This window comes from Camellia sinensis, chromosome 6, assembly GCF_055761805.1.
Source record: "Camellia sinensis isolate YWXY chromosome 6, ASM5576180v1, whole genome shotgun sequence".
NCBI classification, from domain to species: Eukaryota; Viridiplantae; Streptophyta; class Magnoliopsida; order Ericales; family Theaceae; genus Camellia; species Camellia sinensis.
In genome coordinates, this window is record NC_138966.1 from 101944684 (window position 1) to 101971729 (window position 27046).

General features: G+C 38.5%; 1 long non-coding RNA gene across 1 annotated transcript; it reads left to right on the forward strand.

Moving 5' to 3' along the window:
• The first annotated feature begins 15670 nt into the window (after nucleotides 1–15670).
• LOC145792799 (uncharacterized) lies at nucleotides 15671–21443 on the forward strand. The gene is made up of 2 exons (XR_014332709.1): nucleotides 15671–15881; nucleotides 21227–21443. It is a non-coding gene; the product is annotated as an uncharacterized LOC145792799 (long non-coding RNA).
• The last annotated feature ends 5603 nt before the right edge of the window (nucleotides 21444–27046 follow it).

Here is a 27046-nt window from a genome sequence, read left to right on the forward strand (position 1 = left end):
CCACTGTGTGGACGAGAGTGCCCTTGGTTTAATGTGGTACTGTTTTGCTGGATCAGTTCCTTTTTTGGAAACGTTGCTCATTCCGGTTTGGCTAATTTTGGTGATACATTCAAATACGTTTCACCAATTGTGAGGTAGGGTTTTCGAATTTGAATGTGTGTCTTCCTTGCCAACGGCTGTGTGGCACACCCTCAGAGATTCGAAAAACTGCCGTGCATACGCTATTCTGTACCTAGTATGCTCACTTTTCCTTGGGTCGTTTACCTTTGATATGGATTGTAGGCATTTACATTTTGTTTTGTGTTTTTTCATGTTTCACGTATATGGGTGGTTTATGTATGTTGGCCGTTCATGGTTATCCATTATGGTTGATGTGTTGGGTGTGTGTGGAACTTCGCTCTGTATGGGGAACAAAGGCACATGCGTTTTAGAGGTGTCGTTTGTAATGGCGTGTGGTGTTCTAGTGGTGTTATTCTTTTCCTTTTTGTTAAACCAAGTTTAGAAGTATCACGTTTTTCTTACGGGATGTGATCTGTGTGGATAACGTAGGGACACGTGTTTTGCTGTGGATGGGGAATCATATTGTCAAGTGTGTGTGTTGCCCCGCTCCATAGTGTTTTTAATTTTTTTTTCCCCTCCCCCCTCATGAATCATACGTTCACATTCGCAGGAGAATGGACAATAGAATTATGCTAATACATTGTTACGGCAATGTGAATGTTGTTATTAATCTGCAAGTTCCGTTTCGATTTGACGACATGGTCAGTGGTGTGTGTGAAAAGTTTGATGGGCTCACACTTGCCGATGCATGTTCTACTTCAAGATGCCCGTTTATAACAATTTCATATTGCAGAATGATGTTGATGTGGCGAACATGGTGTGTCTTGCACGGTCTTTTCAATTGAAATGCGTTGATGTATTAATTGAAGTACGACGTGCACAAGACGATGACAATGCTAACACCCAATTACAGACAACTCATTTTGAGCTGACTGATATGTTTGACGAGTCGGACTTGGATGACGAAGATGATTTATTGGCAAAATTCTGCCCTCATGTTGACCAGGTGTTTTTGTCTGCCAAATGGGCTAACGAGATTCAACGTATTGGTCAAAGTTCTGAAGGTGTGGCGGATGAATTCCGAAGTGTTCTTCGCAAGTATGCTGTGAATGTGGCTTCCGTTTTAAATATGTCAAAAACGATTTTATGCGGATCACAGCTGTATGCATGATGAGGGAATCAAAGGGATGCATGTGGTCGGTACACGCATGCGTTTTGCATGCTAACGGATTTTTCTACCTTCGTAAGTGGAATAAGGAGCATATTTGTGGCGTAGCTGTTCGAACCCCGAAAAACCCCAGGGCTAGTTCAGATTTAGTGTCCGATGTTATTTCTGATCAGGTACGTGACAAGCCACTCACGCGTCCCACAGATGTTATCTACGATCTGAAAAAAGATTATGGATTAGAGGTTAGCTACTGAGTTGCGTGGTTAGGTGTTGAAAAAGCTCGGGGTGAGATGTTTGGTGCACACTCCATTTCGTTCGACCAATTGCGATGGTACAGTTCCATTGTCATTGAAAACAACCTTGGAAGGTACTTCAATATTGAGTGTGATGAACACAACAACCGTTTGATAAGGTGTTTCATATCATTTAAAGCATGTAATGATGGGTTCAATCATTGTCGGCCATTGCTATTCTTGGATGGGACTTTTCTGAAGGGAAAATTCAAGGGGCACTTGCTAGCCGCTACTGCGAAGAATAGCAATCAAGGTACTGTTATAATGTTGACACAAATCATTTTCGTTGTACAATAATAATTTCATTATTTACTACCGAAACGATGTTGCAGTGTACATTGACTCACTCACATGACAATTGGTCTCACTAACACACCACCAACATATTTGCAAAACTAACTCACAACAACCCTTTCCAGGTCTCTTCCCTATAGCCATCAAAATTGTTGATTCGGAAAACACCACAAACTGGGCATGGTTCTTGCGACATCTCGCAAATGTTGTCAATAGTCACAGGACCCTTCCGTTCGTATCTGACCAACATGCGGGCTTATTGGAATCAATACCCATCATATTCCCCACAGCCCATCACACATTTTGCCTACAACATTTGCAACGTAACTTGCAACATAAGTTGCAATATGTCAACACTTCATATAGAGCTGGGATGTTAACAAAATTCCGGGCTTGTGCTTACGCACCCACTGTGGCTTCATTCACCCAATGCGTCGAGGAATTCACCAGATGTGGATGGAAGGTTGTTCTCGCGTTCTTAAAAGACTTACCCCTTCAATTTTGGGCTAATGCTTACTTCCGGTATGTATTTCAATCTTTCTTTTTCCTTTTCTGTTTATATTGCACGTCACACTTTTTGCTCATCACATTTTCATGCCTTTTGCCTACATCCTCACTAATATTGTACTTTTCCAATGGCAGCAGTTCATGGTACGGTGAGACGAGTTCCAATACCGTGAATCGTTCAACTCGTAGATACGGTGAGACGAGTTCCAATAACGCAGAATAACTCAATAACTCAATTGGTACGGTGAGACGAGTTCATGGTATGGTGAGACGAGTTCCAATAACTCAATTGGTTGACAGTATTCGAGTTAAGATTATGTGTCAGACGGTGAAACGCAGAATAAAAGCACAAGCGTGGCCCGGTGTTATTTGCCCAAAAATGGAAGCTCGTTTGGTCAAATCGTATAACAAAGGCAGATCATGGCTTGTAAGCCAATCCACTGACATAGTGTTCGAGGTCCACTCTTTCCCATCCGTCATGGTTGACCTTGACAAACGTACATGTTCTTGTTTCAAGTGGCAAATAAATGGTTTTCCATGCTCTCACGCAGTTGTTGCTATCCGAAACAGCGGACTTGACCTCTACGATTTAGTTGCTAAATTTTACCACGTCACTGCTTACCGAAACTCATACAAACAAAACATACAACCCATTCCAATTGTTGAGAAACCACCATTCAATTCATCTGATTTTGTCATACAACCATCGTCGGTCAAACGACCACCAGGCTGACCCAAAAAAAAAAAAGAATTCTTTCCCAAGGTGAAGAAGTGCAACAAATTCGATGCGGCCGTTGTCAACGCATGGGTAACCACAACCGCACAACATGCAAAGAACCAATTTAGCTTCACGCGCAGAGTCATAAATATCCAATTTTTTAATACTTTGTTCTACTGCAATTGCTGTTTATCTAAATAATTGGGTATGCCCAAATAATTGGGTGTGCCACACCCATAACTTAGTCTTCTATGACAGACAAGTTTACAGAAAACAATTTACAGCTTCCAGTTTATAAGTACCGGGTGAACAATTTGTACCCCGTTACCATGAATAACTTTTCAACTTATGATATTTTCTTTGTTTAAAAAATATTGTCATTTTTTGTCAAACTTATTGTGTGGATGCTGTTCAAATGTTCAAATAGTTCACATGTCATACGTAAACATTCCTGCAGCACGAATTCAACCACCCCGTATGTTGTCAACATGACACGGGGTTCCGTCACATTACACGCCCACCCACAGCACATGAAGCCACTTTTGAAATACATTCATCTCCCACACCAAACCAACACATTACACATACCCATTATCACACAGTCACCTGCCACTATGATCTCATAAACAGCATACATAACATGCACCACCACACAAAAAAAAAAATGCTGAAAAATTACCATTCAAAAACAAAACATTTTCACATCTCAAATCAAACCATACGTTTCCAACAAAAAATAATTACTTCATCACCATTTTAATTACATTTCAAAAGCCGACACTCTAACATGTACCATACTGGTCCTAGTCAAAAAAACCATTGAACCAAAAAACAGTGGATCAGGGAAGTGTATTCGTAGCCAACTAATTAATCATCTTGATTCTGTTTCAAGGATGTCACAAAAAATTAATAAACCTACATCCTAATTATACTGCTTCTAGTCTTTCAAACCATGTCCTGGAGCGTTCACAAATGCCTTAACCATATTTGCACGTAGTATGATGCAATTACTTCCTTGTAGCGAACGTTCCGCGTCACACTGATGCACATGCTGTCGCATAATCGCACACACAATGACCCCACAATCGAGCCTGCACAAACAAAATTATTAACATGTCAGCAGCCAAACGCGCGGTACCCACAACCTTACACAATACAGTCCCCCCAACAAAACGCAAACAAAATTAACTTACGTTTCCGGTTTCTATTGCGGACACTTGGACACAGCTTCCAGCAAGCTGCTGAAATTCACCAGGATGCTTTGCTCATCTAACCCAAAATCACACAAAGTCTGCTTCATCACATTAGCCACACGTTCTTTCTGCCATAGTTCACACAAACCAATTAAACAATCTTCAAAAACAAAACCCACACAATCTATCACATAATCACAAGGAAATTGTAAAAAATTAACGTAACAAACCATACCAGCAGGGTTGTTACATTGTGATGTACATCAGTTCTGTCTCCACGCCACCTTATGGGATTGTAATGTTTCCAAGTCCCATCTTCCGTATCATACACTACAAGTGTCCAATGACCATCGTAACACATTGGGAAGTAGATGAACCAACACTCGCTCGCAGCAGACACATTCGTACGGACAAATTTCTCCATTGCACGTACATCATCATTTTTCACCATGTCCTGCAGAACATATACACCATCAACACAACCCACAGGCACACAACATAAACAATGTTCACAACATAACTACACTACTCACCAAACACACACTACTAAAAAAATATGACTTATCAGCCAAGTCATCATCTCCATACATCCTCAAATGCTCACTTTTAAGCAACTCAACATACGCATCAATTACCTGTCAAAAAACATAAACAAATAAACGACTTATATTCACATAACACCTACGCAACATATGTTGTCCCATAGTTCTTTCTTCACATGTGCACAAAAAACATTTTTTCTACAAAAAATTAACGTTCTCACATTCCCCCGAATGCTACTCTGACGTATGAGGTTCTTCACATCACTAAAGTACACCACCACACCAGCTGCACCAACCTCGCACATGACCGCCCTACACAAACCAACAAATATTAGTTCCCAACAAAAATTAACATGACAACAATTTTTAACAAATCCTAATAAAATTCATACGTACCTATCACCATGCCTATCATAACCTTGCTTGATTCTGCACTTTTCTTCCACTGTCATCAATTTCCACACATCCAACCTGTTGTTGATATCAAATCCGGACCACTAATTCCCTGTTACGACCACAGCGTCCACATCAATAACTCCGTCATTCTTAACACAATCATCATTTCACACAACAACGCAACTCTCTGTGACTGGCTTCTTATTACGCCCATGTAAGTTGGGGTACTCGAAATCAGGCAATTTCCGTTCCTGTCTCACTTTGTTTTTAATGTTACGAACAAACGATGTTTGCACCCCAGAAACAATTACCCCCTCATCCACGTTAACCAGATCCACATCCACCATACAAGCACCAGTTCTCCCATAATGCCCACCATCCGACTCAACAACTTCATATCCGACATTCAGATTCACAGCCTCATTACACATATACGCACCCCCAATATGGGCCCTAATCGGCGACACATTGTATACAACCTGACCTCCAACTCTGGCCCCTGCATCACTACCTCCAACGTCGTCATAACGCACCTCCACCTCGCAAAAAGCTTGCGTCACCACGTGCACATCGCGATCAGCGAGTTGATCCTCAAGAACCAACACATTCCTTCGCAATTCACTATTTTCTTTCTTCAACTTGTCTACCTCCTCATTCTTAATTCCCAACACACACTCAAACCCCCCTACAATGTTCACAGCTTGCGCCTCCAGTTTCCTTTTCAGACCAGCAACTTCTTCCTCAAGCAATGCAATCATTTCATCTTTTTTTTTATTCTCCAATTCCAGGATTGCAATTGCACTGCCGGATTCATTGACTTTGCTGTCATTCACCCCCTCGTAGTCCTTCCCAGCACTGGAACCATGTAACGCGTCTGCTCTATTCCCTCCAACTGTCATGTCTGGTTTGTGCCCTTCCCAGGAATTGCACTCTTCACGTACATCGCCAAATCCAAATTCGAAGTTGTCTGTATGCATCGCAGCCCCAGTGTGTATGCCATCACCTTCAAGTTCATCCAAAAAAGCATCATCATCCGCACCCATCATTTTACGTTCATATTCAAACGACCTAAGTCGATCTACTTTAACCTGCGCAAACACAAACATATTACCATCACGAATAACAAAAAACTCAACACAAGTTCTTAAAGTAAAATAGAAGCCTCCAAACAACAACCACACCCAACACACATACTTGAAAATTAACTGGACCGGACAGATCGACCCCCTGAGCTTTACTCAGCAATTTCCCAATGTCCCATTTCATGAATCTGGGGAACATCTTGTCCGTTTGCAACTCAATTATTGTCGAATGTTCGCATATCCAATACTAAACATAACAAGAAAATAAAATTTCAGTCTACTAATATATCTTCCACAAATATATTATATCACGACTAATTAAATTGAACATTCACATACCAACAACGCGACCACGCAGCCTGTCGCCTTCCATGGCATTTGATGAAACTCCACTGGCCGTATCAGTGCTGTCATTATTGCTCCAATCCAGTCGTACATCCTCACAGTGTTCAAGTCGTTCATATACCGAACAAATGCCCAACTTATTGTTTCACCTGAATTTGTGAAAAACAGCTTGCCACACATGTACAACGCCAGAAGCTTTGCTACGTCTTCCTCATCTTGCCTAGTCTGCCCTTTAATAGCTTCGACAAACAAACTTTTCACCAGTTTCGATGTTAACTGTGACGTGTCACGGCACCTACACTGAATGAAGTCAGATACTGGTCGTTGACCCAGAGATAAATCCAAACGTTTCTTCCTGCATTGCAGACCAAAAATTAGTCTGACATCGCTACTATCAAATTGCACACATGCTCCTCCAATATGAAACGCATTATCACGCGGATCATATATTCTTATAATCTTCGAGATCAGATCATCACACTTCCTGAATTCATTGTGGTTCAGATTGTTGACGTGGATCGCCTCGATCATAATCCAAAATGGTGTTCTTTTCAATTCATTCATATGTGCCTCCCTTAGTTTCGCTGAGCTAACAAGTTTGATTATACCAGCAACGTTTGACCGGTAGTTAATCCTCGTGTGTGCCTGATGCTGTGGGAAATCAATACCCTTACCCACATTACGTCCTACTGCGTTGTGCACAACCTTTGTCTGCTTGAAAAGGATGCGATCCTCCATTTTCACACCCACTTTGTTTTCCTTCGACCCAGCTGCTTCTGCAACCCTTCGCTTTTTACACGATCGAGTCCATGGACTACGTACAGTACTGCTATTTGCAACACCACAAACAAACCATTTCAAGAAAAAAAACAATAACTGCACGAACAAAATACCCCATACAGACACACCCCCCTTCCATTGACATGGCGTGCACCATTTCTTGCCCTTGCATGGCACAAAAAAAACCCCCACCACCAACACATATCCACTTAACAAAAACAATGAATTGCAACACACCCTACCACATTACCACACCAGAACAGCAATCAACATGACAAACAACAAAACCCAAACACACAGCACCCACATACACCACGCCAACAGTGAGCCACCAAGACAAAGAAACAAAAAAAAAAAAAAAAAAAAACAACAACAACAACAACAAAAACAAACAACAAAACCCACCCAAGTCAAACCCACACCACAAAAAAACAAAACCTCCCTCACAAACAAAAGCCCACCCCAATTGTTTGTTCACCATCATATGTGGCCCAAACAATCAACGCCCACAACCCAATGTTCTTTCCACCTAATTCCTAAGCACAAACAACCAAAAACAATTAATTGCAACACACCCTACCACATTACCACACCAGAACAGCAACCAACATGACAAACAACAACACCCTAACACACAGCACCCACATACACCACGCCAACAGTGAGCCACCAAGACACAGAACCAAAATAAACAACAACAACAAAACCAAACAACAAAACCCACCCAAGTCAAACCCATACCACAAACAAACAAAACCTCCCTCACAAACAAAAGCCCACCCCAATTGTTGTTCACCATCATATGTGGCCCAAACAATCAACTCCCACAACCCAATGTTCTTTCCACAGCCACACATCAAACCACACACAACCACAAAAATAAAAAAACAACAAATAAAACATACCCCACCATCAAATATTCGGCCCACGGCCCACGATCTCCACAACAGTACCAAAACACACAGACAAAAACACCACACATACCCCCCCCAAACATGCATTACTGAACAACATTTCAAACAACCCACACATACAACCACACACCCCAAACCATACAGACAAAGCTTCTGTTTTGACCATTGCGTGTGGCCCCCAACAACATTGTCCCCCCTTACTCACTTTCTTCGACCACTTAGCCCCACAAACACAACCAACCACCCAACCACATCCGACAACAAACACACACACAAAAACAAAAACAACTTAGATAAACACAATAACCAACAACATACTTGAATGACTCATAACCATTACTAAACAAACTGAATGAAATTGACAGGGAAACTACATAAATCCAATGTACCACACTAACAAACACAAATACCAAAAATGAGGTTACGAAACATACCTATCCCGTCAATCAAAGAACTATTTCACAGCACCGATGAAGGATTATGCGAACTAGGGTTCCTGTATCTCCCACTTTTTGCAACGTCACACCGTTCGATTGACAAACAAAACAAAACAACAGCAATACGGATCCAATCAACGTCCCAAACGTAATCCTTTCTACAATCGAATATGGCAACCGCGTATTTGATCAAACGAAATTGCGAATTTTCTGGCAATCATATATGTAGGGTTTCATACAGTACAAAATGGGAGACCACAACGACTGTGTGAATATGGATGCACATAACGGGTTAACCTTTGAACGGGGTGTGGGTATGTGGGTGTCCAATCCGTCACAATTGGAATCCCTTCCTATTTGTGTTATGGGCCTTGTATTAACCCCCAAACATACCAACCCAGCCCAATAAAAAAGCCCTTATACGCTTTGCAATTCTGTGACACCACCACAATGTATCACATGCAACACACCACACATGATATTCACTACTTACACACGTGAGGCACACACGCACCACATCGCAAAAACACGCATCACACCCACATGACTAACAACGTCTAAATGAGGGCAATTATGTCCGTAATAATTTCGCAGGACTAAACGGTTTAGTAGAATAAAAATGGGACCAATTGGTTCATTAGTTTACATTTTGGGATTTATTGGTAAATTTTCCTAAGATATTTGGATGGCTCAGATCTGTTCAAATTATAAAATAATGGCTAAGATATATTTTCTAAAAAATGTTCTACATATACATTTTCTACTTTCCTACTTCTCTCTCTCTCTTACTTGTTCCTTTTCTTTCATTCCTCTTTCCATAATCCCATGATCCTGCCTTCCTCTTTCTTTTCTTTTTATTTTTTTATTTTCTCCCGTTTTTATTTTTCTCTCTATTTGTTTTTTTATTTTTTATTTTCTCCTTTTTGTTCAATATATTTTACACATATTTCCATACAATGTATGAACGCCCGTAATACACTAGGACATTACGGGCATACATATAATTTCCATATAATTATATAAGTAAAAGCATTATTGTATGTATGCCTGTGGAAATTGTATCTATGTCAGGCACATCTATCTATCTAGCTATATATTATATAAGCAAAAATAAGTTTTTGTGAGAAGTTTTGTGAGAACTCCAAAATTTTATAATAAATTTGTGATTTTATCAAATTAAAAAATAAATTTAAATAGTATTGGGATTATATTACAATTATATTATAATCTTAACATTATTTACACCATGCCTTTAGGCACGGGCATATGTTAGTATATATATGATGCAAGAAATTAAAATTTTAGTTACTACGCTAATATGGATTCTATAGACAAATTAATTTCATGTAATTTTCACTGCTTTCATATTAAACAAATTATGAAAAAGTTTCATATTTTTCTCTCTCTCATTTTCCATCACCTTCTAAATAAACACAGTTTTAGAGATTATAATCAGATAGTCTTAAAGTATCATATGATATTATTTACGTGATGCACTCAACAAATGAAATATCACAAACCCATTTCGCAGGTCATCTCTCGTTTACCAAAATTTTCCGTTACGTCATTGATCGAGAACACTACTTATATAACATCGCATGGCACTTTATGAGTACTAAATAATTTTCTGTGATTTAAAGGTTTCCAGTGGGCAGAATTAGTATTTTTTTTTAAGTAAGTAATTTATTATTCTTATTATTTGGATAATTGTTATGCACCACCCCCCACTTATTGAGACTCCCACAATACTGGACGCGGTTGAGCCCAATGTTATTATTGTTGGATTGTTGTTGCCTTAAGTCTTCTTGGACTATTTCAAGGGACAAAACATTCAATTTGTTGTAGAGTATTTATCATAATAGTATTAATAAATTATTGAAAAAATTACAAATAAAAAAAAATTAAGGATTTGAGCCTTAGTAAAAATAAATAAATCTTAATTTTTTAATTTTATCACTGTAAACCCCAAACTTTTGATTTATTTTCAATCTAAATCATTTATTTATTTTTGTTAAGTAAAACTATCTGAAAAAGTATATTGTAGTCATTAAAGATTAATTGTAAAATATCTAAAATACCTGCTTCTATTGAGTTTAATAACTAAAATTCATTTTTTTTGACAGTTTTACTTAACGAAAAATAGGCGAATGATTTGAATTAAAAATAAATCAAAATATTAGTATTTAAATTGATAAAATAGAAAATTTAAGATTTATTTTGTTATAAGATTCAAACTCTTTTTTTTAAAAAAAATATAATTTTTAGTAAATTATTTTTTATTGATTGATTAAATAAAAAAATAGTTACTTTTACTCATGTAAAAGCTGTGGTGCACTATTTACGCTCTAGCTCCTTTATTAATCTAGATTGAATTTAAGCTTGACTTTGGCTCGAAATTCAATTTGAGATAAAAATAATAATAATAATAATAACATTAGTATATAATAAAAAATATTTTATGTTTTTATATACCTATATAATACATGTTGTATTATTATTTATGTATATAATAATTGAACAAAACTTATTTTAGTTTCAAATTGACTCGAATATTGTCACGACCCAAACCCGCCCCTATGGGTTTAGCACCGTAACCGACCTGTAATCCGTGATTACCGAAAGCCTGCTTAACAGTAATACAGAGTACATGGGCTGGCAGAAGCCAAAACAGTAATAAAATATGTCCAATGAGTTGTGACAGTCTATATGCAAAAAGATTTTTCATAACATATTCACATTCTGAACAAAAACAGTATATACATACATCATATACAATCATTTAGGTTAGGGACCAAATCCCTACCATAACAGTACAGTAACAGTCTATACATAACAGAGACAGATAGGGTGAATCTGAGACACCTCAAAAACAGCCTTAGCTTGAACAGATCTGGAACCTCGAAGTGAGGCACGAAGGTTGGCTTGACAAAACAAGGGCTGAGCCTGACGCTTCTAGCAACGGTCCGGTGCCTGAACACCTACATATATATATGAGCAGTGAGCTAAAGCCCAGTGAATCACATATGCATAAAGAGATTAAGAATGAATGTTCTTTCAGTGTTGAAAACAGTCATTTATCAGTATATCAGTCATGCAGTTTGTGGCTCATAATTCATGCCATAACAGTCATTCAGAACTATAATAGTCATATGTGGTACATCCAATAGCAAAAAAGTACAGTAGGTCTTAACAGACCGAACAGTCAGTTGATGGCCATCATATCAGTAAACAGTAGTGGTTCCAAACATGGGAACCGACAGAGATCTCTGTGACAGTAATAGTACAGTACAGTACAATAACAGTAAATTGCTATGAATGCCACGAATACAGTTCACAAATAGGACAAATATTCATTTAGTAAGAGATATCATTTCAGAAAGCAGTACATTTGTTCATTCAAAAAATATTCATGATTGAACATATCTTTACAACATTGTTACTCACAGAGTTCTGGGCTACAGATAAGCTAGTGCGCGTCCTCGGATGCTAACCCTACACAGTTATAGGATGAACACACACTAAGTCACATACTTGGAAAACGAAGACTTAGTCCCTACTTAAACTCGGTGTGGTTCTACGTCAATATCCTCATTAAGATGCCTTAAACTAGGCCTAAGAATGCCTAGGATGAAATAAGGATGCAAAGATGCACTTTTAAAACACTTTTCAAAATTTACTGAAACAGGGGTCCACGCTCGAGCGTGGCTTTCTACGCTCGAGCGGACATGCAGAACAAAGGAGCTCCGCTCGAGCGTTGTTTCCCCCGCTTGAGCGGATTGTAAAATCATGCAAAAGTACTAGATGCATGCAATTCATGCTCGACGGACGCTCGATCCCCGCTCGAGCGTGAGACACAAGTCCTCGCTCGAGCGTGCATTCCCTCGCTCGAGCGGACTGTAAACATGGGCAAAGTACTGGATACATGCATTTTCCGCTCGAGCGTCACTTTTCCCGCTCGAGCAGACTGCATGAACTTAGTGTGTACGCTCGAGCGTGGAGTTCCCCGCTCGAGCGTGAGTTCAAAATCTGGAATTTTCAGATTTGAACCTCAAGCTCAAAACTCAACTTTAATGCATCAAATTCGATCATTTTGGGCTAATTTTCTGAAAAACACTTGTAAACTCATAATATGACATGTTTCAAAGATCAATTTGAGAAATCAAAGCCCAAAGGTAGTTCCATTGAACACAAATTCAAAGAAATTTTCATGAACATGAAGAACAATGCAAATTCAACACATGCATGGGTTCCTAGGAACACCAATGCTACAAGACAAGACCAAATGCAATGTTTAACTTCAAAACATGGTGAGTTCATGGATCAAGACCAAAAATATGAACATGCATGCAATAATTTCCATGAAAACAACTCTAAGCTTTAAGATATGCACATACATGCATGATTTAAGCCTCAATACAACAATTTAAGCCAATTCTAGACTCAACTCACTAAACTTCTATGAATCATGCAAGATATAACTCAAATGCAAGCTCAAGAAGATGGTTCTCCTACCTTAGGCCTTGAATTACAAGTGTAGAAGCTCAATTATGCAAGACTCCTTCAAATTCTCTAAATTTCCAAGCAAAACAAGATGAAATCAAGCTTCTCCTAGCTCTCTCTCTCTCTAGTCGGTTAGGCTCAGAAAATGGCTGAGGAAAAGATATGAATTAAGTCTCAAATGTTTTATGAGATGCCCACTAACATGGAAAATTTGTAGATAAGTCCAACTTTTGTAATTTAGCTTATTTAACCCAATTTAGTCATACCAAATCACATTTCAATTAAATATAACATAAAATCACATTAATTCTAATTAGCATAAAACACTAATCAATTTCGGATTCGGCCGCCGATAAGGCCTTCAATTTGCAGTTTAGAACATAAAATATGAATAGATAATTTAGCAGTCAAACAGATAGACATGCACTTAAGCTATACATTCAGTCAATCAGTTCATGATTTCAGTCAATCAGTCATTTAACATGCTTAATCATAGATTAACACTAATCAGTAGTGAGGGTTGTCACAAATATACAATTGTACGAGTTTGAACAAACTATATAAAATGAGCCAGGATAATTTTTAAAATAAATGATTTATTTTTTGGAGATAAATATAGCAAAACAATATGGTTATAACTATTGAATTAACCAGAAATTAGTGAAAAGTCCAATTTAAAGAGGATATAAAGCATTAGATCCAAAGTAAAATCTCATTTGGTGAGAAGAACATGTTAGAATAGTTTTCGAAAAATTTCACTGGTGCCAAAAAATTGGCCGAAAAATTTGCCAAGGGTGGCGCAGTTAGTAGTGGTGATCGGCGGCAGCATGTGGTAGTGGTGAGGTAGAAAAATGTGTAATATTCCACATATATGATGTTGAATGAATGACATGTGTCACATTTCAACAGATAGATAGTTTGGGAGATTTCAACAGATAGGAAATGGGTTTGATAAATTTCAACAGATAGACAATTTAAATTATTTCAAAAGATAGGGTGATTTCAACAGATAGTAAGATAGGTTGATTTTAGCAGATAGTTGCCATTTTGGACTAATTTTGTCCTTTCATCCAAGGAGATTAAAGTTATTAAGAAATAGAATTATGGCCTAAGTACTCTTTAACTATGAATCATTTAGAGTATTGTTATTAGCACCTCATAAATTATTTTGGACCCTTCAATTTTTAACTCTTTTTTTTATTACAATAATAATCTCAAATAAAATTACTAAAAAGGACATCATTAATCTTGGGACACTCTATCTCACAATTAAACCTACACACTCACTACATTATAAATTAGATTTTATGATATTGCTCACTTCCATCACCACCCATCCCTCTTCCCCAAATCTCACATTCAAAACCTACCCACCCTCAAAACCTTGAAAATCCTTTAAAGGCAATATTCCAGTGGTAATAGTGGCAACCCTTTGGCGGAATACATGCTCGAATATTACTTATTTGTTCGAGATGGCGTTCCTGAACAAATAAGTAATGTTTGGGAATGCAGGTCTGAACATGAAAATTTCTTAACACATTGAACGGTCAAAATTGTTAACGCTTGCAGAAGTTTTTATTTTTTCAAGTTCGGGTTTACAGGCTCGAACATTACTTATTTGTTTGGGAATTTCCGAACAAATAAGTAATATTCGGAAATACAGGTTCGAACATGAAAATTTCTTAACACATTGAACGGTTAAAATTGTTAACGTTTGTAGAAGTTTTCATTTTTTCAAGTTCGGGGAATACATGCCCGAACATTACTTACACTTGCAGAAGTTATCGAAATTAGCCCATATCTATTATTAGGTTTAAAAGTTATTCTTTCATCACATAGTTTTAATAATATTGCTACGTAGTTCTCTGCTGAACTCACAATTTTATAATATCTACCAACAAAACCAATTATTATAATTTTTTTTTCCAACAAGAGAAGAAATTATTACGAGAAAACTAAGAAATTATGTATATATAGAGAGAGAAAGCACATACCAACTATGACAATGGTGGATGAAGCAACAGAGACAGTAATCACATTGGCTTTTCTTCTTCTTTGTGGGTTTTGATAGGGTTTTTTGGAAGAGGTTTTTTTTTTTTTTTGGTGTGGGGGTGTGCATTCAATGGGTGAAATGTTTTTTACAATGATAATTTTGGTATTATTTAGGAGTAAAAATGGCAATTGGAACCCGATCCGACGAGGGCCCGATCCCTCGACCCTGAATTGAGCGGTTATTCCCCAAAAAATACTCCCGACCGGCCGAGAGTGGTATTAAAAATTGAATCCCCGATGATATTCGGGCCGGGGACGGGGATACACGTTTCAGCCCAGGACCCGGCCCGACCCCGGCCCCGATCCCCGCTCCGTTTGCCCTCTGACATAAAATTACTATTTTGTCCCTGTTTATATATATTATATATGTGTATGTGTAGGGTTTGGCTGAACACTCTCACACACAAACACAAAGCTGTCTACTGCTCTGCTCTCTCTCTATTCATTTATATCTACTCTCTCTCTCTCTCTTCCTCACATCTCTCTCAGATCTCTTCATCACAGTCTGTGATGTCTCTCTTCCTCACCGCCGCCAAGGGCCACATCCTCCTCCTCCGAGCGCCACTTCCTCCTCCTCAGGCATTTGTTCCCTCCACCACGGTAGATCTGAGCAGATCTCTCCCTTTCTCTCTACTCAGATCTCTCTCTCTCTGTGAATCTGTGATGTTCTCTCTCTCTCTCTCTCTCTCTCTCAATGTGCTGAATATTGCTTACATGCTCTTCAATTTTTTCTCTATTGCTATGTTTATTGGATTTGGCCGCAAAGAAATTTCAATCACCGAAAAAATGAATTTCAGACTTTAGGTCTTGATGTTCTCATTCTTTTTTAAGCCGAAAAAACTCAAACCATCATTTTTTTTTTTTTTGGGGATAAATAAAAACTCAAACCAGCATTATATAAGTATTTGAGAATCTAGTTGGCTAATACAATTGCATTATTTATGGCACGGTTGAATTGAACTTCTCAGTTTGTTAAACTTGTTTTTGCCCTAAATATTTATAATAAAAAATAAATGATCTCCTAATTTTCACTGTTTTGATTGCACATAATTGAGTAATTGTTTTGGCTTCATTTTAATATTATTATTTTTTTAGGCAATGGATTTTTTGTTTAGCCGTTATTAGTTTGAGTTGGTTGGTGATTTGTTCTTACTATTGTGGTTTGCCTTTGTGATCATTTTTCAATGGAAGCTATAAGTGAATCTGTGATGCTGATGATGTTGTTGTTGATGTCATTTGATGATGTTGCTTGATGATGTTGTTGAATGGTTGTTGCTGCTGCTGTTTGGGTTTGGTTTTTTTTTTTTTTGATCCGGAGAATTTTCAGAGTCGGGGAAACCAGATCCCTGTTAGAGGGTGGGGACGGGGATGGTAATAGATCTCCCGTCGGGAATCAGGGTTGGGGATGGGGAAATTCTACAATCGGGGACGGGAAGTGTGGTCCCCGGCCCCACCTCGCCCCGTTGCCATTTCTATTTAGGAGAGAGGGAAAGAAATTTTGAGGGTTTCAAAATTTATAAGTAGGGACCCAAAGAAATGGAGTTCCAAAATAATTCATTAGGTGCTAATAGCACCATTCATGATTTATACATGGGATATTATAAAATGAAGAATAAATTATCCATAGATTCTAATAGTTAGATTTAATTCTCATTAAGTCCTATCAAAAGTTAGTCATAGTAAAATCGAATTTAAAAATAATTTTTTGTAACGATTTTTTTTTGCATGTCACTATAAACTTATAATTAGTTATTTTTTTGTCACGACTTTTTATAAATTATTACTGAAACTTACAATTATTGATGTTTTTCTATGGTGAATTCTTCAAATTATCGCTAAACGTTAAAAATTAGTTACATTTTTTTGTGATGATTTTTTTAACTGTCACTAAAATTTATAATTATTGATATTTTTGTGACAAAATTTTCAAACTGTTACTAAAAATTAATAATTAGTGATTTTTTCTAATAGTATTTAATGAAAAATACCATTAATTATTACAGAATCTATTGAATAATAAATTCACCTGTTAAAATCTATACATAAGTACCCCTAAAATAAATGGATTAAATTAAATTGCCGAAATAGAGTATGTGATGGACCCTATGAGCTTAATTGGACAGTTTAGCCTACATTTATAGACTAGAAATAAGCTGTAATTAAAATAAATAAAGTAATGTTAGGGATATTAAATTTTTATCAAATATCTCATATGAGATTGGTTCTACATAAATTTGGAATCCACATTCATATAAAATATTTAATAAAATATTTGGTAAAATTTTAAGTGCTCTAACATTTCCAAATAAATAAGCAACAAGTATTTTTAACCATTCATACCTTTCTTTAAATTCTCTTTAATTGTTAGGTTCTGTATCCTTGCCACCTCACCGTTCCCTGGGATACTTCAAGAAAAATATTAAGTGCAATTAAAATAATGTTGTCATGTGTCACATGGTGATTTTAATTTTTTTTTTTAAATTTATTACGTGTATTCATCCAATGAAAGTATCTCCAGCTGATATATTGTTTTCAAAATGTCAAATTTTATTTAAAAATTATGCGACAATTTGACATATTAAAATTTGATATCTTCAAAAATAATATGAAATTTGTTACTTTATATCTTTTATTATATTGAGTAGATAGAAAATTTTCAAGGTTTGCCTTTTAATATGTTAAATTTGGTATGCCATTGTTCCATGCCTTCTAATATCAAATTTGTTACTTTATCTCTTTTATTATATTGAGTAGATAGAAAGTTTTCAACGTTTGCTTTTTAATATGTTAAATTTAGGTCATTGTTTCATGCCTTCTTTTGTAGTCAAACTAGATAAGATTATTGTAAAAAATGAATAAATTATATTTTATTTTTAAAATAGATAATAATTATGAGTTTGAACTTAAACTATTCATTTTACAAAATAAAAAGTGATTTATTAATCTATTTATTGGTATCCGATGAAACTAATTTTTTGTACAAGTGGTCATCACTGCGAGGTTTAGATCATCGGGATCCACAAAATGGGCAAGGGAGGATAGTTTTTTTTGTTTTTTTCTTCTAATATAATGGAGGCTGAAGCCCTGGACTACAGACGAACACGTCTAGAGAAACTTCCTCTCATCTTATCGCTAGCTATAGCCAACCCCACACACAGAGGGGCTGTTATCAGAGTTTCAAGTTCATCGACCTTATTAATAGCAGATTTTGCTAACACATCCGCACAACAATTGGCTTCTCTGCAAATAGAGTGCAGCTCACATTGTCAATCCCTCTCGAGCATTTCTCCAATTTCTTGGCAGAGATTGAAGTTAGGATCTGTCTAGTTCTGGGCCTTGATAGCTTGGATTGCCTCCACCGAATCTAATTCAACAGTAACATGACGGTGCCTCTTATCCCATCTCATTTGCATACCACGCAGAATGGCTCATAGCTCTGCCATTATGGGTGAAGCTCTCCCTATGCAGTACTTGAAACCACCAATCTAGTCCCCTATTTCTAATTGTAAGAGACCGCTAGCCCCAGCCTGATTATAGTGCTTGTTTACCGCTCCATAAGCATTAATCTCACCCACCCAACTGAAGGAGGAGCCCAAGAAGTCATAACTGTGCTTCGGGATTTGGACTTGGTAAGATTATCACGAACATAAATATATTCATTAATTCTTCCTGTAATAATTAGAATCGAGGCATGGGGTTCCTTGAAGTCTTCATCGTGCACTTGTCTATTCCACCAAAACCATATCAAATTGACAATAGCCATAAACCACAGTACCCAGTCCTCGGAGATTGATTTAGCCCGGGGGGGGCTTTTGTAAGTTGACGTCTATTATAACAATCCTGACCTCTGATTAACATGCAATCCATGATTTAATACGTCTAATAAGTAATTAAGATGAAATCCGGAGTTAATTACTTGTGCATTGCATTATTTGTGTTTATATTTGTCTAATGTGGAAATATCTGTTTGTATTTCTATTATGGTTTATGAATTGAAGGCCCTATTGGCAGCCAAATGTGAAATTGACTTGGTATATGTGTTATTTGAAATTTTTAGAACATTATGTGTAACAACCCTCACTTTGTTTTAGTCATGCTCACGTGCATTTGCATAATCTTTGTCTTACTTAAACTTGCATTTTTCGAACCTTGATTTGTTTTGTCTGAGTGTTGCTTGCATGTTTTGTTTCTCGCTTGGTGTGTGTTAAGCCAATGTCATCTTAAGCCTAGGTCACACCTTTGAACCTCTTACACCTAGGACCATTTTGGAATCCACTTTGGTTGACATCCACCTTCGCCCTGGCATATTGGCCGAGATGTCATCATCTAGGCCGAGGTGTGCATCACCCAGGCCGAGATGTGCATCATCTAGGCCGAGATGCTATCATCTAGGCATCCGACATCCTTGAACCTTGCACCTAGTGACCTTGTGCTGGGACTGGAATGACCTAGACCGAGGTGTGGCACATCTAGCTGGGCCAAGCGTTATCCTTCCTAGCTGAGATCATTGAAACCTTGCTTGCCGAAGCCTATGTCTTGACCCGAGGTCCTTACCTTGTTAGAGTACTCTTGTCACCTTGCTTGTTGTATACACTTTGTCATGCACTTGTCTTGTCAGTCAGTCAGCCACCTTTTTGAGGTGAACTAACCGGTCGTTGCCACGTGTCCCAGCAGAGGGTTAAGTCTGCTAGCAGTAGAGAAACCCACATCATTTGTCATATCTTTGCCTTTGAAGAGAGAGAAGCTCTAGGAAGAGAGGAAGAAGGAGTTCTTGAGAGAGAAATAGATTTCCAAGCTTGATCCTAGGTTAGATTCTTGGTCTACTCTTGTTATTATTTATGTTGATCCGATTGCATTGCATGATCTAGCATGATTCATGAGTCATGCATTGATTTAAAGTTTGGTTTTAGAAAGAGAAAATGTTGTTCTTGTGTTCTTGAAAGAAAACCATGTTTTAATCCGAAAAGTTTGTATCAAGATCCATGTTTTTGTGTTTGTTTTCATGAAATCTCTAAGTATGGGTACCCAGGTCCATGTTTTCTAACTCATCTCATGAAATCTGTGATTTTTGTAATAACAAGTTAAGATTTTAGCATTCATATTCTTCATGTTCCTCGAAGGGAAATCCAGATTCTCCTGACTTCATTTCCCTGAGCATGGTCATCGGGACCACACCTCGGCTAAGAGGTGTGGGACCTCGGCCAAGACCTGGTTGGTACCCATCATGTTTTCCCGAGATGAAAAATAGTGCTTGATTCCTAGCACATGATTGTTTTGCTTTGACTTGGTTTTAGAAAGAAATGCCGAGATCATTCACACTCATGAAAAGCTTGTTTTAAGAATGCATTTCATACCCATCCTTGAGCATCTCTTCTTGACTTTTTGAAGTGCATTCAGTAGACTTTATTATGTGTTTGTAGGTCTTGGATTCTTGCCTTAATCCCTATACCCGAAGAGCTATGTGAGTGGTATTTTTAATAAAGCTATGTTATAAAGGTTTGATAAAGCTTTGCTTTGCTTTGGAAAAGTATTTGATCAAGCATGAATGATTATCTCTAATTTTTGTATCAAGTATTATCTTGTTTTGGAAAGTCCTTAGTGCTAGGGGACTATAATGCAACTAGTACCCTTGTTTTGAAAGTCCTTAGTGCTAGGGGACTATAATGTAACTAGCACCCTTGTTTGAGATATCTCCCTTGTCTTGCCACCAACGGTTTACCGCGTGGGTTTGTCCGAATTGTCATCCTTTGTATTATATTGATGCTAGTAAGCATCCCTTGAAGTTTTGAAAGATTTGATAGATGAACTTAGTTTATCCCTTAATTTTGTACAAGTTATGATATGTATTGTTTTGATAAAGATCTCGAATATCATTCATTCTAAACCTTTATTTCTAATATCATTCACTGAGTATTCCAACTCACCCTCTCCATATATATATGTAGGTGACGAGCAAGAAGGCGGTGACGCCTAGATGATTATTTGCAAGTTGTTGGATTCATATTTTGTAGCATCTTGAAGATTATGCTTCTTGGCTTGGTTGTTGTAGTTCGTTTCGTATATGTCGGCTTAAGAAGCCTTTTGATCAAGATGTAATATGTATTTGTTTTATTTGTTCTTAAGTTGTAAAACCATGTTATGTATGACATTTCATTTGATCTATGCACAGCTCTTGTGTACTATTTAGATTTAAATTTATTACATCCGCACATGTGAGCCCCGTATGTATACTCTGATTGTGTGTGACTTTGTAAGTTGACTTTTGGTAATCTCGGATTACTGGCCATCATGGCACTATTCTACTAGGGGCGGAATGGGGTCCTAACAGATTGGTATCAGAGCACCGGTCCCTTATAGTACATTATTCACACACTTTGAGTCCTAAAGAGCATAGGATGTCCCTTAGAATGATGTTAGGACTGCATCATATTGCTTGCTATTTGACAAGGTGTGCATCATCTCAGCATAATCGTTTGTTACTTGCATACATGTTTATTTACTCATTTTGTTTTAAAGTCATATTTTGCATACTCTTAGCATCATGAGAAGAGGTAGACCTCCAGTTGGCCGAGATCATTCCGAGGACAGATTGGACAGACTAAAACGGTTGGTCGAAGGTTTGGTCCGTGAGTTAAGACAACCTAGGCCACAAGACACTAATACCATCTATACCCAGGCCGAGCAGACAAACGGCCGACATGCAGTTCTGCCTCCACCTCCTCCAGTACCGCAAGTGCCTCTACAGCCAGCTTTATACGGGAACGGCACGATAACTTTGATCAAAGAGTTCAAGAAAATGAACCCACCAAGATTCCAAGGGGGTTAGAGCCGATGAAAGCCGAAGCATGGGTTTTGGAAATAGAGAAGTTGTTCGAGATTTTTCCCAGCACTGACGCCTAGAAGGTGTCATTAGCAACATTCACATTGGACGACGATGCTCGAAGATGATGGATGATGATCCGATAAGGCAATCCAGGTTTAACTTAGGCCAGATTTTTAGAGTTGTTTTATAACAAGCATTTTCCCCTTAGTGTCCGAGATCGCAAGACCACGAAGTTCTAGACTCTGACACAAGGCAACAAAACAGTGGCAGAATACGACCGTGCTTTTACCGAATTGGCGAGATATGCGCCTCACATGGTCGATGACGAATATAGAAAAGCTAGGAAGTTTGAAAGTGGGTTGCATGGACCAATACAGGATCGAGTTAACATACTCAACATGCCGACTTATGCCGGAGTGTTAGACAAGGCTATCCTAGCAGAAGCTAACTTGAACTGATACCAGAGTTCAGCAGAGAGCCAGAGGAAGAGACAAAACTATGAGAATCGCCGAGTACCGTTTAATGCCAAGAAGAAGACGAATATGGGCAGTTCCAGCAACTCAACTCAGGAAGGTGATACTAAGCTGACATGTGCAAGTTGTGGAAAGCCACATTTTGGAGTCTGTCGTTAGGCGTCAGGAGCTTGCTTTGAATGCGGCGAGATAGGTCATCGTGTGAAGGACTACCCGAAGACAAAGGCTGATGATGGTAAAAAGAATGGGAACACTTCAGGCTCTGCACAGAAAAACAACGTCGGAAGGGCGCAGACGAGGCAGGGCGGAGTTTTTGCATTAATGCCAGGAGACACCCAGAGTGCCGAGACAGTTGTGTTAGGTACCCTTCCAATTTGCTCTCAAGATGCATACATATTGATTGATTCGAGTTCTACACATTCATTTGTATCTGCTAAATTTGCCGAGAAGTTGAATAGGGAACTAAAGCCCCTTGGTTATGTGTTTTCTGTGTCTACTCCATCTGAGAGAACTATGACTGTTGTATCCATTTATAGGGCATGTGTTGTTGTAATTGAGGATGTAGAGTTATTAGTTGATTTGATGTCGTTGAACATAACTCACTTTGATGTCATATTGAAAATGGATTGGTTAGTAGGAAATCATGCATCCATTAACTGTGTTTCCAAAAGTGTCACGTTGAAACCCCCAAACAAAGCCGAGGTTACGTTTCAGGATGAAGGAGTAATATCTTCACCTTACTTGATCTCATCCATGAAGGCCTATAAGTTGATTAAAACAGGGTGTCAAGGTTATTTGTGTAGCATACTAAGCAATCTGAGTGGAAACGTTGAATTGGCCGACATCCCAGTTGTTGAGGAATTCCCCGACGTCTTTCCAAATGACTTGCCTGGCTGCTTAGTTGATAGAGAAATAGAGTTTACTGTTGACGTCATGTCGGGAACCCAGCCTATCTTCAAAACACCCTATAGAATGGCCCCAGCTGAGCGTAAGGAATTGAAATTACAACTACAAGAATTGTTGGATGAGGGATTTATTTGGCCGAGCACTTCACCTTGGGGAGCACCAGTTCTATTTGTGAAGAAAAATGACGGTACACTTCGTCTTTGTATTGATTACCGAGAACTAAACAAGGTAACCATTAAGAATAAGTACCCATTGTAGAGGATCGATGATTTGCTTAATTAACTACAAGGGGCACGAGTCTTTTCTAAGATTGATCTCAGATCGGGCTACCATCAATTGAAGGTTAAAGCCGAGGATGTTGAGAAGACTACTTTTCGGACAAGATATGGCCATTACGAATTTTTGGTAATGCCTTTTGAAGTGACTAATGCTCCTGCAGCATTCATGGATTTAATGAACAGAGTCTTTAAGCCATACCTAGATGAGTTCGTGGTTGTTTTCATCGACGATATATTGATCTATTCCAAGGGTAGTGATGAGCATAAGAGACATCTGAGACTTGCCTTACAAATTCTGAGAGATAGAAAATTATATGCCAAGCTTAGTAAGTATGAGTTTTGGCTTTCCAGTATTTCATTTTTGGGGCATGTGATTAATGAAGAAAGTATCTCTGTTGGTCCAAGTAAGATTGAAGCCATTGTGAATTGGCCGATGCCAACTAATGTGTCCGAGGTTTGTAGTTTTCTGGGCTTGGCTGGTTATTACAGAAAGTTTGTGAAAGATTTCTTAAGGATTGCAGTACCATTGACACAATTGACTTAGAAGGGAGTGACATATGAATGGACCGAAGATAGAGAATCAGCCTTCCGGGAGCTCAAGACGAAGTTAGTTATAGCACTAGTTCTTGTACTACCATCAGGTAATGAGGAATTTTAGATTTATAGTGATACTTCACATAAGAGTTTGGGTTGTGTATTAATGCGAGGGGGTAAAGTCATAGCATATGCATCTCGTCAATTGAAACCTCATGAAATGAATTATCCTACCCATGATTTAGAACTAGCAGCCGTAGTGTTTGCCTTGAAAATCTGGCGTCATTACTTGTATGGAGCCTCTTTCGAAGCTTTCACCGACCACAAGAGCCTAAAGTACTTGTTCACCCAGAAAGAACTGAATATGAGGCAGAGAAGGTGGCTTGAATTATTGAAAGACTACGATATGCAGATTCAGTACCATCTGGGTAAAGCAAACTCAGTGGCCGACGCGTTGAGCAGGATGATGAGCAATGATTTCAGTGGAGCCGACGATTATTGAGGAAGTGAATGCCAGACAGAGAGAAGATGAATTCTTCAAGAAGGTGATTGATGAGTTTGTCACCAAGCCGAGGTCAGGGTACACCGTTGAGAATCAGGTATTTAAGTTTGAAGGAAGGTTGTGCGTGGCCAACGTCCCAGAGTTGAAGAGGAAAATTTTGCAGGAATCCCATGGTTCCAGATTTGCTGTTCATCCAGGAAATACCAAGATGTGCAGCAAAATTTTTGGTGGCCAAATATGAAAAGAGAAATAATCGAGTTCGTATCCCAGTGCCTATATTGTCAACAAGTAAAAACAGAGCATCAGAGACCAATAGGACTTCTTCAACCTTTGTTAATTCCCGAGTGGAAATGAGAACACATCTCCATGGATTTTGTTGTTGGTTTACCGAGAATGCAAAAATGTATGGATTCGATTTGGGTTATCATTGATAGATTAACTAAGTCAGCACACTTCTTACCTGTGAAGACTACGTTTAATGCCGATCAACTTGCTTTGTTGTATATGAATGAGATTGTTCGACTTCATGGAGTGCCGATGTCCATCGTGTCAGACCGAGATCCGAAGTTTTTTTCTAGAATTTGGCAGAGTCTACAAGGAGCTTTGGGTGTCGAATTGAGGTTTAGTACAGCTTTTCATCCCCAGACCGATGGGCAAACAGAGAGAACGATTCAGACACTTGAAGATATGCTTAGACTATGTGTATTGGACCTCAAGGGAAGTTGGGAAGAACATTTGCCATTGGTAGAATTTGCCTACAACAATAGTTATCAAGCTAGCATTGGCATGACGCCGTATGAAGCTCTGTATGGAAGGAAGTGCAGATAACCGATATGTTGGACCGAAGTAGGAGACAAAGCTTTGATTGGTCCTGAACTGGTTCAAGTGACGACCTAGAAGATTAAGCTCATTCAGCAAAGAATTAAAACTGCTCAGAGTCGACAGAAGAGTTATGCCGACCAGAGAAGGAGAGAGTTAGAATTTGAAGACGGGGATCATGTATTCCTGAAGATTTCGCCGATGAAAGGAGTTTCAAGATTTGGGAAGAGAGGTAAATTAGCACCTCGTTATATTGGACCATTTGAAATTCTCAAGAAAGTTGGCCCCGTTACTTATAGACTTGCTTTACCACCAGAACTAAGTCAAGTCCACAATGTATTTCATATTTCGATGTTGAGGAAGTATATTCGGGATCCATTGCATGTGATTGATCATTTCGGGATTATGATTAATGAAGATTTGGGTTATGAGGAGAAGCCGATACGGATTCTTGATAGGCAAGTGAAACAGTTGAGGAACAAGTCGATACCGATGGTGAAGGTTGAATGGAAAGAGCATCATGGCAAGGATGTTACATGGGAAATGGAAGAAGAAGTGAAAATCCGTTATCCGGAGTTGTTTTCGGGGCAAGGTAACTTAAGTTTGGGGACCAAACTTCTTTAAGGGGGGTAGGATGTAACAACCCTCACTTTGTCTTAGTCATGCTCACGTGTATTTGCATGATCTTTGTCTTGCTTAAACTTGCATTTTTCGGACCTTGATTTGTTTTGTCTAAGTATTGCTTGCATGTTTTGTTTCTCGCTTGGTGTGTGTTAAGCCGAGGTCATCTTAAGCCTAGGTCACACCTTTGAACCTCTTACACCTAGGACCATTTTAGAATCCATTTTGCTTGACCTCCACCTGCGCCCTAGCATATTGGCCTAGATGTCATCATATAGGCCGAGGTGTACATCACCCAGGCCGAGATGTGCATCATCTAGGCCGAGATGCTAGGCATCCGACATCCTTGAACCTTGCACCTAGTGACCTTGTGCCATGACTAGAATGACCTAGACCGAAGTGTGGCACATCTAGGCCGAGGTGTGGCACAGCTAGCTGGGCCAAGCGTTATCCTTCCTAGCTGAGATCATCGAAACCTTGCTTGCCGAAGCCTATGTCTTGACCCGAGGTCCTTACCCTGTTAGAGTACTCATGTCACCTTGCTTGTTGTATACACTTTGTCATGCACTTGTCTTGTCAGTCAGCCACTTTTTTGAGGTGAACCAACCGGTCGTTGCCACGTGTCCCAACAGAGGGTTAAGTCTGCTGGCAGTAGAGAAACCCACATCATTTGTCATATCTTTGCCTTTGAAGAGAGAGAAGCTCTAGGAAGAGAGGAAGAAGGAGTTCTTGAGAGAGATGTAGATTTCCAAGCTTGATCCTTAGAGTTTGAACCGTTAGATCCGTATTTTGAGATTAGATTCTTGGTC